The sequence below is a fragment of the Heterocephalus glaber genome, unplaced genomic scaffold, assembly GCF_053883595.1.
Source record: "Heterocephalus glaber isolate CG9 unplaced genomic scaffold, H.glaber_assembly_v1.0 deba00001606, whole genome shotgun sequence".
NCBI lineage: Eukaryota > Metazoa > Chordata > Mammalia > Rodentia > Bathyergidae > Heterocephalus > Heterocephalus glaber.
This window is the reverse complement of record NW_028258377.1, coordinates 15783830-15799807: the sequence shown is the minus strand read 5'-3', so window position 1 is coordinate 15799807 and position 15978 is coordinate 15783830. Positions and strand designations below refer to the sequence as shown.

At 41.4% G+C, this 15978-nt stretch overlaps 2 long non-coding RNA genes across 7 annotated transcripts in view; one reads left to right on the top strand and one right to left on the bottom strand.

Moving 5' to 3' along the window:
- Nucleotides 1–13338, top strand: part of LOC101723394 (uncharacterized) — a 62530-nt gene extending 49192 nt beyond the window's left edge. For 3 of the 5 annotated variants that reach the window (XR_015444625.1, XR_015444626.1, XR_015444627.1), the window contains 2 exons: nt 246–332; nt 2194–11182. This is a non-coding gene — a long non-coding RNA (uncharacterized LOC101723394). The other 2 variants (XR_015444628.1, XR_015444629.1) reach the window with 2 other exon arrangements.
- LOC110344694 (uncharacterized) overlaps nt 1–15978 on the bottom strand; it is a 170956-nt gene that overhangs the window by 101382 nt on the left and 53596 nt on the right. The window lies entirely within an intron of this gene.

The following is a 15978-nucleotide window of genomic DNA, read 5'->3' as shown; positions in this document are numbered from 1 at the left end:
CCCTCAGTAGATTTTGGGAGGGGAAACAGGACTTCAGAATCTGCTTTATTCTCTTTTGTCACAGAGCTCTTTATTATTCTCTGATCTTTTATTTTTTAGCCCCTTATTCTTAGGAGTATAATAGCCACTCTTCTCTTTCTGAATATATTGTTGTTGCTCTTTTTGCCCTGTGCAGTTTTCTTCTGTTTCTAGCATTGTCTCTGTCACCTTTGGGTTCCTTTTTATTTGTTTCTTTTGTTCCAAAGGCTTTGGTTGCCTAGTGACATTGACTGGTGTTCCCATTTATGAGCTGGAAAGCTGTTTGGCGGCCCAGGAGCAGAGTTTGTTGACTGGTGAGTTTCACTACTGGATGGAAAATTGAACTGGTTTTGCTCTTAGGCTGGTCAGCTTCCATATAAAGAAATTCTCCAGTCTCTTACCTGGGGGTTATTCCCCTGATAGCTATGTGGATCACACTGGCAGCCATATGGGTCTCACTATGCAATATGAAAGTTTCATTTAATATTTTGTTAAATAAAGTATTTTCCCCTATCCTGAATGGTGCCTAGTGTCTCTCTAATTCCTCTTTCCCCAAAGAAACATATCCAGTATTTTATTGTGCTAGAGGAAGGACACAGCCCAAATTCCCTAGTTAGGGGAAGAAGTGATGGTGGTGGTGGTGGTGGTGGTGGAGCTGGTAGCAGTAGTGGTGATAATGGTGTGGTGGTGGTGATAATGTTGCTAGTGATATTGATGTTGGCAGTGATGGTGATGTTGATGTTAGAGTGGTGGTGGTGGTGATGGTGGTGGTGATGGCAATTATGGTAGAAGTGGTAATGGTGCTGATATCTCCTGTTCTTTCAACCATTTTTACTGCTCTCAACCCTTTTCACCCCACTACAGGCTACTTGGTATCTCCACATCCTCATATGACCTAGGGTTCTCTGCTTTCTCACCTGTGGGCTTAATTCAAAGCTTTCCCCAGCTGGTTTGGGAGGTTGCTATTCAGCTATCAGATTTCCTTTTTCAAAAAGTTAGTTGACATAGCTAAGTTCATATTCTCTTTCTCAATGTAAACTCTTCCCTTTTAAAAAGATTAATTACACTGTCATTTTGTAGAGCTTGAGGAAGAAGCAGATATAAATGAATGGGATTGCTTTCCATTTAAAATGGAAGTTCTCCACTGCCCCTTTAACACCTAGATTTTGCTTCTTTACATCTTATTTTCTGATTTTTCTATATTTATTTTGTTTTCAGTACAAAAAATAGGTTCCATTTTCAAGTACACTGACCACTCCAAAGTGAGGTCAGACATCTCAGCCTTTCTTTGTTCCAGTCAAGCTCAGACACCAGGACCCTGAATTTCTGGGGGGTGGGGAGTGAAAGGGACCTGAGTCATTTCAGTCTTTTCACCTTTTAGATTATATGTTTTCAAAATAAAGATATGGTAAAATAAAATTTGGGAAAATTGAACTATATGTTTAAATATTTGCATTTACCAATTTCAACACAGAAAAAAACTACAAAGCAATTCATTATGCACTATTCACAAGATAATTACAGGATTTCTTAAAATATTAATTCATAACACATAGGTAGAGTAATACAGAATGAGACACAAGCTTAAAATAGTGACAAGTGTCAATTTTGAATTTTATTTCAACCCATTTAGAGACAGTATCAACTTCCTGAATCTTAGAATATACACAGATATGGTGGCCATGCCATCTGCTTTTGTCTATTACTCCTCCTCCTGCCTCAATACAGCATGCACACCCCTACAAGGTGGGACCTGGAATGTCATCTGTGAAGCTTCCACCAACGGCAGCACAAGCAGAGTTACAGAATGGTGAACAAGTAATTGCCCTTGTGGAATGGACCAGGTGGGCAGAAAGTATCTGTTCCACAAGTAGGTCTTACATACAACCATTGTCTCTAGAATTAAATGTCTGCTTGACTCTGACCAGGAGACAGAAAAGAAGTTAAATGACCAGCATGGTTTTCCTCCCTTTAAGATAACCAGGTTATCAGGACTCAACCCCAGAAGGATTTGGAACCAAGGTGGAACCTTCTCTTTTCAAACCACTTTAAGATTTGAAGAAATATATAGCAGGAAAAAAATTATCCATGCACCGTTTCACTCCTAAACATTCAAGCAAATAATCTATTTTCTATTTTTCCATGTTTTCTTCCTATCTATCTGAATCATCACAGGCAGATGTGCATGCGCACACATGTATACTGTGAAAATGAACAGAACACTGGCTCTGAAGTCAGATAGTGCTGAATTCAAAATCTGTCTCCTTGCCCTCCACCATTTAACAAGTGACAACTACTCTGAGTTCATTTTCATCTGTATAAATGGGGTAAAATTAAAATAATGTGATGTAATACATGGGAAATGCCAATCAAAATGTTTGCTACATAGAAGATGCTTAATAAACAGTAGCCAAAATTATTGTTATTGGTTCCTTAATTTAACATTTATTAAGCCTTTATTATGTGCAAGGTGACAGAGGATAAGACTGCATGCCTGTCTTGCAAAAAATGTATCATCTAGGACCAGAGATGGACACGTACTCAGACTATGAGCATGCTATGTACTAAGGGCTCCATCCTACATGTGCTAGCAATAATGTGGCCTGAATCAGGCTGAACCAGGAAGACAGAAAGACCAGGCCAGTCAGGCTTTGGTTAACATAAGTCATGGGGATTTGGGAGAATTTGCTGAAAGAGAATTTGACATTCTGCCTTTTTAACTGAACATCAAATTACAAGCACTTTTGATGTTGCCACATAATCTTTCCATCATTTTTAATGACTGCATAATATTACACTGCTTTGAGGTTCTGTATTTTCCTTTAGCTTGCCCCTGTCATTGGATTGTTAGTCACCCACCTGGAGCTAACACTACAGATAAAGATATCACCACAATGAATATGCACATGACAGTTTTTCTGCTGGGAAATTATTTCCGTGGGATAAATTCTGGGTCAAAGGCAATGAGCATATTTAAATAGTTCTTACAACTCACTGCCAAGTTGTTGTCAAAGGATTCCTACAAGAGATATTATAATTTTATTAGAAAAGGTGAAATGAATTCTTGAATGTTGCTTTTATTTCCACTTCTTTGATGTGTTGTTTCGTGAGGGAAATCTCATGGATATTGAGCAGGAAATTCTGTGGGTATGAGGTTCATCTCACTGCAGGAAATAGTGAGAGGTCTGTCTCATTGAAGCACAGGGCAATCAGGAGCTCTACATGGTGACACTAATTGCATTTCTTAATTGTGTTGTTTGTATTTTACCTCTCTTCCAGTCAACTAAATGCATAATTAATATCATAATAATCAGCATTGAATGGAACAGGGCAAAACATTGTCATTTCCAAATTTTACTGCTATTTCAAGAGGATGGTGACTGTTAAATGTGTCCTATGCTCTTGCCTACACACTTTGAAAGATTTGGAAAAGCAACTGAAACCAGATTAGTATATATTTGTGGATCTTCTATTATTGATTGGTAATTGTTTGGTTTTTTACTTGCCTGTAGCCTTTTATTTATCTTGTGTATTTGCTTTTGCTATAACAAAATACTTGAGACCAAGTAATTTATAAAGAACACCTGGTTATTTGGCTCACTATTCTGGAGGCTAGGAAGTCATTGAGCACAGGGCCAGCACCTAAGTAGGTCCTTCTTGTATCATAACAGGACAGAGAAAAACACACAGTAAAACACAGCAAGTGGGCCAGCTCAGATCTCTTTTCCTCTACTTGTAAAGACACTAATCACATCATGTGGCCCCAGCTCCTGACCTTATCTAATGCTAATTACCTCCCAAAGGTCCCACTTTCAAATACCATCAATATAAGAGTTTGAAGATTACATTTTTAACACATGAATTTTGGGGAACACATTCAAATTATAGTGCTCTCAGGGAAGAGGAAATAGTGAAGCCCATTTCAGGATAGAGGAAAAGATTCAACTTAGAGGAATCCTGGGCTGAGGTGAGTTGAGGAAGGGGAACCTTGCTCCTCTGCTCCCCTGAGATTTTTCTGTAGGGAACATATTGGTTAAAATGAAGGGACCAACCACACAGGAAGCTGGCTTTCCCAGCTCAGGGAGGAACAGTGGAGGATGGCATGGTGGAAACACCCAGGAGGATCCTGGCAACAGAGGATGGGGCATTGGAGGATGAGAGCTTGTAGCATGCTTCCCTGTGTGTGGTGAACAGGGAACAGCTGAGAAGGGTGCTACACAAGGCCTAGTCCAGGGATAACTGTGCAGCTTTTGCAGGAGGAAGCACCTGGACAAATGGCCAGGCAGTATGTGGTGTTTAAGGTATCTGCAAATTCCCAGGGATCCCAGCAAAGGACATTGAGTCACTGAGTAGGACTAGTGTAAACAAACCTAAGGACCAGAGGCAAACAGGAAGAACCATAAACTTCAGCAGTGGATGGCCACATCATGCCCCTAAGGCCAGTTGAGAGCAGTCACTGGCCTGAACCACCAGCCACTGGTCTAGGCACCAGGTTAGTCCAGGCAGCTCACAGAAGATGGACACCAGGAAGATCTGATACACGTCCATCCATCTTGAAACCAACTGCTTCTTTATGCACCTAGCTGTCACAACACCTTGCTTGCCCCATGTTGGCTTGAACAAAGATGTGGTGTCTGGAGCTAGAGGAGCATCATGCAATTCTGAGACATAAAAAGGGGGGAAAGGCCAAGGGAATCAGTCACTGCCCCCAGCATTAGTAAGCTGCTGAGCCAAAGCCCCACTAGAATTCTTGTCAAAAATAAGAATGAATTGTTGGGTCAGATTTTCAGTTCAGAGACAATTCTAACAGGTACAACACTGATTGATCCCTCAGGAACAGAGAAGCTCAAGTGGACATCTTGGTTGCATGGATATTCTGCCCTACAAAATCATCATACACCATCACTTCCACTTTCTCAGAGTATTGTAACATCCTCAGCCCTAAAAAAAAGTGGGTGCTGGTTTGCCCTATTAGAGCTTAGCTGAAAAGTAAAGGAAGCAAGACCAAGTTAGAAACGAAAACAATAAAACAAAAATTTTGCTTTCAAAGAAATCGATGATGAAGAAATAGTTACAGGGGAATTTGGAAACAGAACCATAACACCACCCTGTAAAATCCCAATACACATGTTCCTACCAAGAGACTCTACCCTTCCTAATTCCCAATTATTCCACTAACTTCCATTCATTTTAACCCAGACTGTTACCAATTTGTTGCACAACTTTGAGGCCCAAGGTAATTATTCCATGAGCTCCTTAAGATCAAGAAGCAAATATTAGTTATCCTTGTAGTCCCAGTGCCCATGGGGCTTGGCCCAGCTTGCAAGCCTAATCTAGAACAAATGAATGAATGTGAGATATTAGGACAGAACAGTTTATAACAAATCTTCAAGACTTCAGTAGCACTAGAAAGTCAAATAGCCAAGCAGTGGCAATCAAGGGCTCTAGAGCAAAGAGAACTGGGTTTAAATTCTGTTTCTGCCCTGCCATATACCAGCTGTTTAGTTTGGCCATGCCACTCAACTCTACACCTCAGCCTCCTCTTCTGTAATATGGGCTGGTTAATATGAGAAAATGAAAAAATGGAAACAAAGTCTTTGTAAATAGGGAGGGATGGAGGAGTTGAAAGGAGGGCAGGGGAATGGGGAAAAAATAAGAACCAAGAGTGATTATGTAAAGGTGCAAATTTCTAATGATGAATGTCATTATATTGTATACCTAAAATGTACAATAAAATTAATTTAAAAAAACACAAAATATAAATAAAGAGCAAAATAAAAGATAAAAAAAATATGGGCTGGTTATGGTACCTTCGGATGATTGGGTGTCAGTCATTAGTAAGTGACCATTCCTGAAAAGCTCTCAGTGAAGGGCAGGCAGGCAGGGGTATTATTACCATTATTCCCAGAAACATCAGCATCCCCTTGATGCTGGGCACTACCTGGGCACTACCCCAAGAGTTTCTGATTTAGCTTGGGATAGGGCCTGAGACTCAAAAATAGGGCTGAAATTCTCAAACTGGTTGCTTTTTCCTAATACACTAAAGACCTCTGCACATGTAGCCCTGTATATTTGGAGAGAGGAGTGGGAAACTGGGATATCTGTCCTGTTGCCTCTGATCCTGAGAAATCTCAACTATTTATTCCCACAATACCATTAAAAGTTGATAATTCCTATATATGCTTTGACTTAAAAAATTTGGAGAAGCCTTCTTTTAGAGCTGCACTGTCCAATATCATAGCCGCCAGAAACATGACTATTACAAATTGAGATGTCCCATAAATGTAAAATGCATGCCAGATTGCCAAAACGTTAAACAAAACAATAGATGCATTCATAATTTGTTTTACATCAATTACAAGTTGAAATGTTAATACCGAACATGCTACTAAAATTACTTTTGCCAGTTTCTTTCTACTTTCTTAATGTGGTTACTAAAATTTTTTGAATTTCATATGCGGCTTGCATTCTATGTATGCACAGTGCCATCCTAGAAAGCTGACAGGTTTTGGAAGCCATAAGTCTGGTCTGGTCTAGTCTTTCTGAAAGGTGTGTGTGTGTGTGTGTATGTGTGTGTGTGTGTGTGTGTACACCTACATGTATATACTTTAGCTGTTTAGGGAGGCAGAACAAACCTAGTTGCTAGCTAAGTACTTGGAGTTGATCCTGTGGGATACAGAGAGTGATTTAGAAGCTATGAGAAGCTTGACCTGAATAGATTGTTAAAATGACAAAAAAGTAGAGCAGAGGCAGACTGACAAGTGGCACAAAACCAAAGGCCCAAAGCAGCGTGGTGGAACAGAAAGAGGATGGTCACTAGCTTCACTAGCATAGTAGGTAAGAACATGGGTTTTAAAGCCAGAAACCAGCACTTCTACTACCTGTGTGATCTCAGGCAAGTTACTTAACTTTGCTGTATCTCAGTTTGTTCATCTGTAAAATGGGGAGCTATAACATGAGTTTCTACACAATATCTTACTCAATTCAGGCCACCATGACAAATTACCTCAGACTAAGTGGCTTACAAGCCACAGAAGTTTATTTCTCATAGAGCTGGAAGTCTAAGGTCAGGATCGCAGCCTGGATGTGCTTTGGTAAGAATCCTCTTTCAGGTTATAGTCTGCTGACTGTATCCTTGCATGTTGAAAAGAAGGTAAGTGAGCTCTCTGGAGTCCCTTTTATAAAGGCACTTACGTCATTCATGAGGGCTAGCCCTCATGACCCAGTCAATTCCCAAAGTCCCCCTTCTCCTAATACCATCACACTGGAGGTTAGGATTTTAACATACCAGTTAGAGGGACACAGATATTCAAACCATTGCACAGGCATGTATGTGTTCATAGATGCAAAACAGGGTCTGACTGGCCTGACTTGGTCTCATGTCCTTGTTTGATTTTTACCAGGAGGGTGGGGTCTTATGATTGAATTAGCCTGGATCTCATGCCCAGCTCATGGAGACAGGCAGCTGGGTTTCTTATCCCAAGAAAGGGGAGAAGCAGGGATGTGCAGTGGTGGATGCAAACAGCAGCTGCCCCTTCTACAACACTTTCCTGACTTTTTGACCTTGATCAAAGTAACTCAATGATCAGAAGCCCAGCTTTGGCTTCTGTAGAGCTGTCCTAATGAAACCATGAAGATCATACTCTCCCTGCTGCACAGCAGACGCCTAACAAATGTTAATCCTTCCACAAGGAAAAGACTTGAAGGCAATGCTGCCGCTAACTTTGGCAGTGAAAATCTGACCTTTGGCTGAAGCTAGAAAGTCATCCAAATCTGAGAGGAGTTGTCTTGTCTGTGGGCCAGATCACATCTCAGACTCTCAATTCAATGTCAACAGAAAAGGCAGCTGGGACCTTAGGGCTGGGCTTGGTGGGCGGCCCAGGCCTAGTGTCTGTTTAACAAGCTCCCCCAGCTACCTTCCTGGGAGGCTTCCTGCACTCACTGAGCAGTTTTGGTCCAACCAGTTCTCCCTCTGTAGCTGGGATTTTGTAAGAGGCCAAATTCCAGGCTGAGGCAGGATAAACAAAATTACATGGCTAATGATTGGCAAGTCTGCCTGGAATGCAACTGGCTGCAGATTTCAGTGGGAGAGACTTTGTTACCCCCTGGACTGTTGGCAGAGAGGGTGTAAAAACAGGAAGGAGGTTCCAGGCTCTGCAGAATGGCTGCCTGGAGTTTTTTCTCTATTCCCTTTTTAAGGAAAAGAGAGACACACATGGTTCCAACTTGGAATTCTCCACCTCAGTCTGCTTTACAAAGAAATAAAATCCTTTGGCCGAAGTCTTACATTCATCTAACATTTTACAGCTTACAAAAGAGCCCAATTCTAAAACCACCTCTGTTGTGTTGGGGCTATAGGTGGTAGTCAGAGCTCACAGAGCCCAAAGACACACTGCTAGGAAATGGCAGGGGTCAGGCATAAGAAATTTTCTTTAAAAAAAAATCAGGCAAGAGTACTGTTTAGCGTTTGTATTCAATCTTCTGGATATGGGGCTATCCTTCCCCCTGGGTTGGAATACTTGACTTGAATACACTCCAAGGGTAGAGGGAATAGGAAGGTTCCTTGTTTTCCTATGGGTATTATAAAGGGGAAAGATTTTTCCTTGAACACAGCTAGGAATTTTAGAAATTGTTTCCTAGACTTCACATTGTTCTTTCTGTCCAAAGTATCTGCCCTGCCTTTTTAAATTTTATTTTATTTTTTTTGGTAGCACTGGGATAGAACCTAGTGTCTTGCTCTTGGGAAACATGGCCTCTGTGACTGAACTACATGCTAGCCCTCCCCCATACTTAAAAGGATGTTAAAATAGATAAGTAGATAGAAAGAGATTGAGTTCAGTTCCTAGCTTGGTCCACCATCCTGCTGTCTAGATGATGTTAGTCAAAGCACTAACCACCTACCACTGGGTCTCAGTTTTCTTATAAAAAACAAGAAGTATAAAGTCTTAACAAGTTCAGAGATCCCATCCAGGTATCTGAAACTTCCACAAGGTATAAACTTCTGGTCCTTTGCTTGCAGCACTACCACCAAGGATCTGGGGCTCAGGGTAATGTGTGCACCTACCCTGTACCTGGGTGCCCAGACCTGCTAGCCATACCCACAGGTCTTATCAGGCCCCTAGTGAGCTCAGATTAACACTTGTGAGAACTGATGGTGGAGAGGAAGATGAACAGTTAAAGTGAAGGCTACTCTCCCTCTGCCCCACATGGCCCTTCTCCTCTGAGATAGCTGTGGACCAGCCTGGGGAAGACGTGGTGCCAACCTAGCATGACCAAGGCTCATTGTGGGCAGGTTTCATTAGCTCATTCTGCTAATCATTCTGGCTTGTCATTGTTTCTCCTGATTAACTACAAATTATCACTAGGGAGCCCAGCTTGGGTTTGATTTTGCCAACTTTCTGGAGCCAGTTCCCAGTTAGTTTTGGCTTGCCTGAACCAGGGGCCTTCCTGCATCTATCCAGCTGCCCTTCATGGAGAGAGCTGTGGGCACTTACATATTGTGTCATTCCTGACAATATTGTGACATTGACCTCATCGTCGCCATTTTCCAGCCACAGAAACTGAGACTCAGTAAAATGAGGTAGCATGCCCGGCTTCCCACAGCTGGTAAGAACTTAGTGAAGGTGATGCTGCCTTACAGATTTTCAGATGTGCATGCAAGCCAGTAAGATTGCTGTCTCTACATTCTCCCTTAATCACCTCTAATTCACTGCCTCACTGTTGCAGAACTTGAATCATTTAGAAACAGTGAGCTCACAAATATACCTCAGGCCTTGCCAATGGGAAATCCAAATTCTGTGACATTCAGGCAGTTTCTAGACCAGCCCAGGAATTGCCTGATCATATTAGGAATAAGCAAAGCCATTTGGGTTTTAATAACATGGTGAGAAAATAGTGACTTTAAAGTCTTTATTAGACCCGGAAAGCATTTTCCAAAGCAGGAATTAGCTGACACAGGCAGAGAGTCAGCTGGAAAAACAAGGTCTGGGTTAGGTGGCCCAGAAAAAACCCCTGCTTTGGTGCCCAAAGCTTCCCATTGATTTCAATTGCGGGCTAGCACAGGCCAGCAGAACAATTGTCCCATGGGTGAATGTGCCATTAGAAATGACCCCACATAGCTAATGGGGGTTTAATAGTGGCTTGCTTAGTCTTTGGTAGGGTTTCTGTTGTCATTTTTAGTAAGAAAATTACCCATCTGCCATTCCTTTTAAACTTGTACAGTAATAATTAGCCAGGCCCCAAAGAAAAGCTGGTTACACTTGACCTTGGTTGGATGAAAGCTCAGTGACCCATTAAAGGCTGTGAAATCATTTAATTCTGACTGACTAGAGAGGTAACATTGTAGCAGATATTTGGTAGAAAATGGTTATGATTCTCACTTGTTCATCATTTCACAATTTTCAGAGCTCAGGGTAAACTTGAAGTTATAAGCAATGACTCAATTAGGGATCAGCAAACCATGCCCTGCCAGCCAAATCCATTCCACTCCATATTTTTGTAAATAAAGTTTTATTGGAGTACAGCCAGGCCTATTTATTTACATATTGTCTGTGGCTACAGTAGAGTTAAATAGTTTGGGCAGAGGGTATATGGCCTGCAAAACTTAGCATATTCACTCTCTGACCCTCACAGAGAAAGTTTAATGACCTCTGTCCTAATTCACAAAGGTTAAGTTTGATTCCTGTGCCAATCACTTACCAGCTGTTTAACCTTGGACAAATTATTTGGCCTCCATTATTGAATTCAATTTCTTTATCTGTCCATCAAACACGTGAGAGCCTATGTGGTGGGTGTTACTAGAGCTCACCAGCAAGGTCTTCAGTCACACATATGCCTTTGAACTTGGTTGGGCATGGCTATGTGACTTCCCTAGAGCTGTGCAATGTAAGGAGAAGTGATGTATATCACTTCTAGACAGATCTGAGATGGATCTTCTATAGTCTCCTTCTCTACCACTTGAATCAGCAAAACAGACCATGTGCTACGGTTTAGATCTGGAATGTCCCCTAAAGGCCTCTGTGTTAAGGGCTTGGTCCCCAGCCTGGTGCTATGTGAAGACTGTGGAAACTTAAGAGTTGAGTGTTAGTGGGAAGTCTTCAGGTCATCAGGGATGTGCCCTCAAAGGAGATTGTAGGACCCCTGGTTCCTTCCTTGCTCTTTCTCTTCCCAGCCATGAAGTGAGCAGTTTTGCTCCACCACATGCTCCTGCCATGATGTGCTGGCTCACCATAGACCCAAAGCAATGGGGCCAATAGACCCTGGACCCAAACCTCCAAAACCGTGAGTCAAAATAAATCTCTTGTCTTTATAAATTAATGATCTCAGATATTTATTATAGCAATTAAAAATAGAGTGACATCTGTCATTTCTAGCCACATGCTGGAGAAATTGAGATTTAGTCAAAGCTTTTTCCTAATTTTGCACAAGATCTGTGATCATTGTCAATCAGGAAACTTGAGGAGGCATGTAAAAAAATGAAAGAAGATGAGAAGGTGAGTCATCTAAGGACCAAACTGAATTTGGGGGAAATATTAACAAAGATACTGGGTACAGAGGAAAAGGAGTATAGAAGTAATAGGAAGTATGGTGTCAACCTTTTGCCACCTTAGTTCCATTGGCCTATACAGAAGAAAATAGCAGCCACAGTATTCTCTCCTGCCTCTCTGTGGTTTGTACCTCTCTGACCTACGGTGCTCCAACAGGAAACCACAAGACCCTGGGATCCTCAGGGCCATGACAGTGCTTTACTCAACCATATTTCTCAGAAGGTCAGCTCACTATGTGATACAGGATGGGCATTTAGTCACTATCTGCTCCACGTGGACCGAAATGACACTAAATGAAATGAAGTAAGTGCATCTTTCGGGTGGGCACCGCCTCAAAGACAGGGTTACAGGCTTCTAAATGAACCCCACATATCAGCTCTCCACCCAAAAAATGGAGCATTGATGACCAGCTGATAGCCAATGTAGTTGAACAGTTCAGAGCACTGGCTACGAGAATCAAACTGCCTGCCTCTGCCACCAACTAGCTGTGTGACACTGGGCAAATATTTTAACATTTCTATATCTCAGTTCTCTAACCAGTAGGATAGTACCTAAAGCATGTACTTGTCAGGATGAAGTGAGTTGATACATAGAAAGTGCTGGCAGATATTGCCATGGTTTGGATATGGTTTGACTGTGTCCAAGGGACCATGGATTGGAAGCTTAGTCCCCACTGTGGTGATCTTTAGAAGTGGAATCCAGTGGGAGGTGATTGAGTTACAGGGGGTGTTGCCTTGGAAGGAATTAATGTAGTTCTCATGAGACCCTACTTAATTCTTTTACATGTGATCTCACCATGATGACATTTCTGTGATACCATCTGCCATGGTGTGATGTAGCCAAAGGGGCCTCACCAGAGACTGAACAAATAGGGCTACCTGATCTTGGAATTTGAATTTATTAAAATGTGAGCTAAATAAACCCCTTTTCTTAACAAAGTATCCAGCCTTAGGTATTTCATTATAGCAATGGAAAATGGACTAAGGCAATAATTTTATGAATATTATTATGATTCAAGACCTTGCCCCTCACTCTGAAGCCACTTTAGCTTATAGTCTTCAAAACACTCACAATCTCAGACAATCCTTGCTAGTCTACTTTCGATTGTTGATATTTATCTTGTCATTACTGACCACTCCCCTCACCTAAATTTGGAAACCATTTTCTTGCCCCTGGGAACTTAGGGCACTTCCTTATGGATCTGGGCTTAGTCATCATTCCAGGCCCCTGAGTCTCCTGGCCCCTATGTCTCCAGTTGCCCCAGGTAGGAACATCCCTGGCCCCCCTCAACACTGTCCTGTCCCCTGCTGGGCTTGTCCCCAGCATCCTGCCCCTCTCTGTACTCCAGTAGGTAGGGGATAGAGAAGAGGAGCTCTGTGCCCTGCTGGGCCTGGGCACAGAGACTTGTTTGCATATTTCCACTTTCATGCTTCAGTTGCTGTTGCCCCTGACTCATCAGTTAGTTAACAAGCTCCAGAACCATTTTTCTTCCTTGTGACACCTCATGAAGCAGCCTATCTAACCAGTGAGAGTATGTTCTCCAAGGGGACATGCTGCAGGAGAAGCTTCCTTATCTACTTCTCTATGCTTTTGTCCTCTTTCTCTTTGCTCCGAGAGCCACTCAAGGGTAAAAATCACTGTCTTTTCTGTTTTCTTTTTTTGCAGTGTGCCTACATATGTGTGTATGTGTGTGTCTGCTAGTATGGGTATAGAACTTTGCTCATCACAGGGGGACACCATGAACAATCTGGCTGGCTGATTAGGAATGTTATTATTATTTTTAATATCAGTAACTTCCATTTACTGAGCACTTAATATAAGTCATGAAGTCTTCTAAGCAGTTTGTGTGAATTAATTTGTAGAATCTTCACAATAACCTTGAGAAAGTAGGTGCTTTTTTAAAGATAAAGAGACCATACCTCAGAGAATAACTTGCCCAAGGCATCAACTGGTAAGTATCAAAACCCTGGAGGATTTCAAAACTGTCCTCCATCAGTGCTTCTCAATCTTTCTGGTACTTAAATCACTTTGAAACCTTGTTAAAATGCACTTGTTGATTCAGTTGCTTTGAGGTGGGGTAAGAATTGGCATTCCTGTGAAGCTCTCCCGCAGTGTTCCTGCAGCTGGACTGAGGACACATTTTTAAGTCAGGTTGATCTAAATTATACTATAGTTCCTCTGGACTGTTGGATTGGTTGCAAGATGTTCAGTGAATTTCTTTCCAGTGCATATTAATCACTTGTCATCTTTAAAAATGCACACTTTCTCTGAGTTTGCCCTGCACCTACTAAATCGGGTAAGGCCTAGGTATATGTGATATTGAAAGAATTCCATGCTGTTTTGCTGAACAACCACATAACATGGAAGAACTAAATATAGTCCTCATGATATTTGGGTCCTTCAAGTCAATGTTACTAAAACTTTATGCCCAAAGGATTCACCTGAGGATCCTGTCAAAATACAGATTCTGATCCAGTGTTTGGGGTTAGCCTGACATTATGCATTTCTACTACAGGCATCACTCAGTATCCACAGGGGAAGGCTCCACAAACCCCTCTGGATACCAATGTCTACAAAGGCTCACATATCTTATACAGAATAGTGTGGTATTTGTATATAACCTGTGCATATCTTCCTGTATTCTTTAAAATATAAATATAAATCATCTTATATTTATATAAATCAAATGTTATATAAATAGTTGTTATACTGTATTGCTTAAGGAAGAATGACAAGAAAACAAAAATTCAAATACCTACTGGGATATTTTTTAGTCTGATTCAGAACCTGCAAATATAGAGGGCTGATAGTGTTCTCACTCCCAGGTAAGACCAATGTTACAAACTTCACTCAGAATAGCAAAGCTCTGGAGAGTCATCATCTTCTTTGGAAGGTTCTAAAAGTCTTGTAGTACACACACACACACACACACACACACACACACACACTATAAATGTTTTAAACAAGGTAGCTATACAAGACACTAGTGAGGTGGCCTCAATGCCCTCCCTACTGCATAGTCTTCAAGGAAGACTCCGTACAGGAGATGCCGTTTGATTTGCCTCAAAAGATGAAAAGGATTTTGTCCAATAGAAATGTGTAAAGAGAAGGGCTTTTGTTTGGGAAGCCCCTGAAAGCCATTTCACGTGATTGGGGTCTAGCTGGGGTGTGATAGAAAAGGGAAATGAAGCCAGAAAAAGCTGGCTGCCAGATTATGAACTGTCTTGAACATTAGACTAAAAAGCTCAAATTTTATAACATGGATTGTAAGGAGATATGCAAGCTCCTTCGGCAGAAAAATAATATCTCTATTTAATCAGAACCTGGTTCCCACAAAAAGTAGATGGGTTTCCCTGATTGCCCATCTTTTTCATGACCACAAGATTGATATCACAAGACAGAGAGACGCCAGGAAGACTGGGGGGCCTGGAATTAAACACAGCAGACCCATATTTTGAAACTGGCAGCTTGTCTTCCTTGAAAGAGGACAGTTCTCTGGTGTTTTTGAAAAACTGTCCAAGGGAGGAAGAACAACAAGATTTCCACTTGCAGAAAGCAAAGCTGTCTCACATGTTCCAATAAGTAATGTTCTCCATACCACAATGAACAGAAAAATGTGCGTGATGGAATGAAAATCCCAACTGCCTGGCTACCCGTGGGCAGCCTCAGTTACTATGGAAAATTCCTGATTAAAGTCAGCGAAAGAATTTCCTAGCTAGCGACTATTATTAATCTGAGCTTCAGCCTTGTGCTGACATTCAAGATTGGGTTCTTTAATATGTCATTGCACAAGCAGGTGATTAAACTCCTATGTTTTTTAAAAGCAAAGAGAATGTACCCACCTTCGCCAAGCTGACTACCCTTTTTAATAACCCACGCGGTCCTGCTCAGTTAGCATGAGAACAAAACTGCAACCATGAAATTATTTTAACAAGACTATAAAAAAAACAAATTTGCTTGAGTGATGTTTAGGAAGATGGGGGGTACCCACCCTCTCTCTAAACTAATTAAACTGTACTATATGTCCTTGTGTAGTTCCTGACATTTTTCTGGTTCACTCAGTTTGAATGGTTACACAAGGATCAGTGCCAAACTCCCAAATGGCTAACTCAGAACAAAAGCAGAGTCCCCAGGGAATTCTTGAGCATCTAGCAAATTGAGGGAAAGTTATTTGGGGTTAGTCAATGTGCTTTAGTTGGAATTACATCTTGCCTCATAGAGATGATGGAAAATGGAATCACTGTTTGAAGTCTAGCTCAGGATGAAGTAGGAAGTAATACTGAACTTGTTATGGTTTTTATTTTTTTATAAAATCACACCCTTTTTGGATAAAGCCATTGACAATGGCTTCTCATTTCTTATCCCCTCATTCCATTCCATGGTAATTTATGCCTTTCCCACTCACACTAGTTAT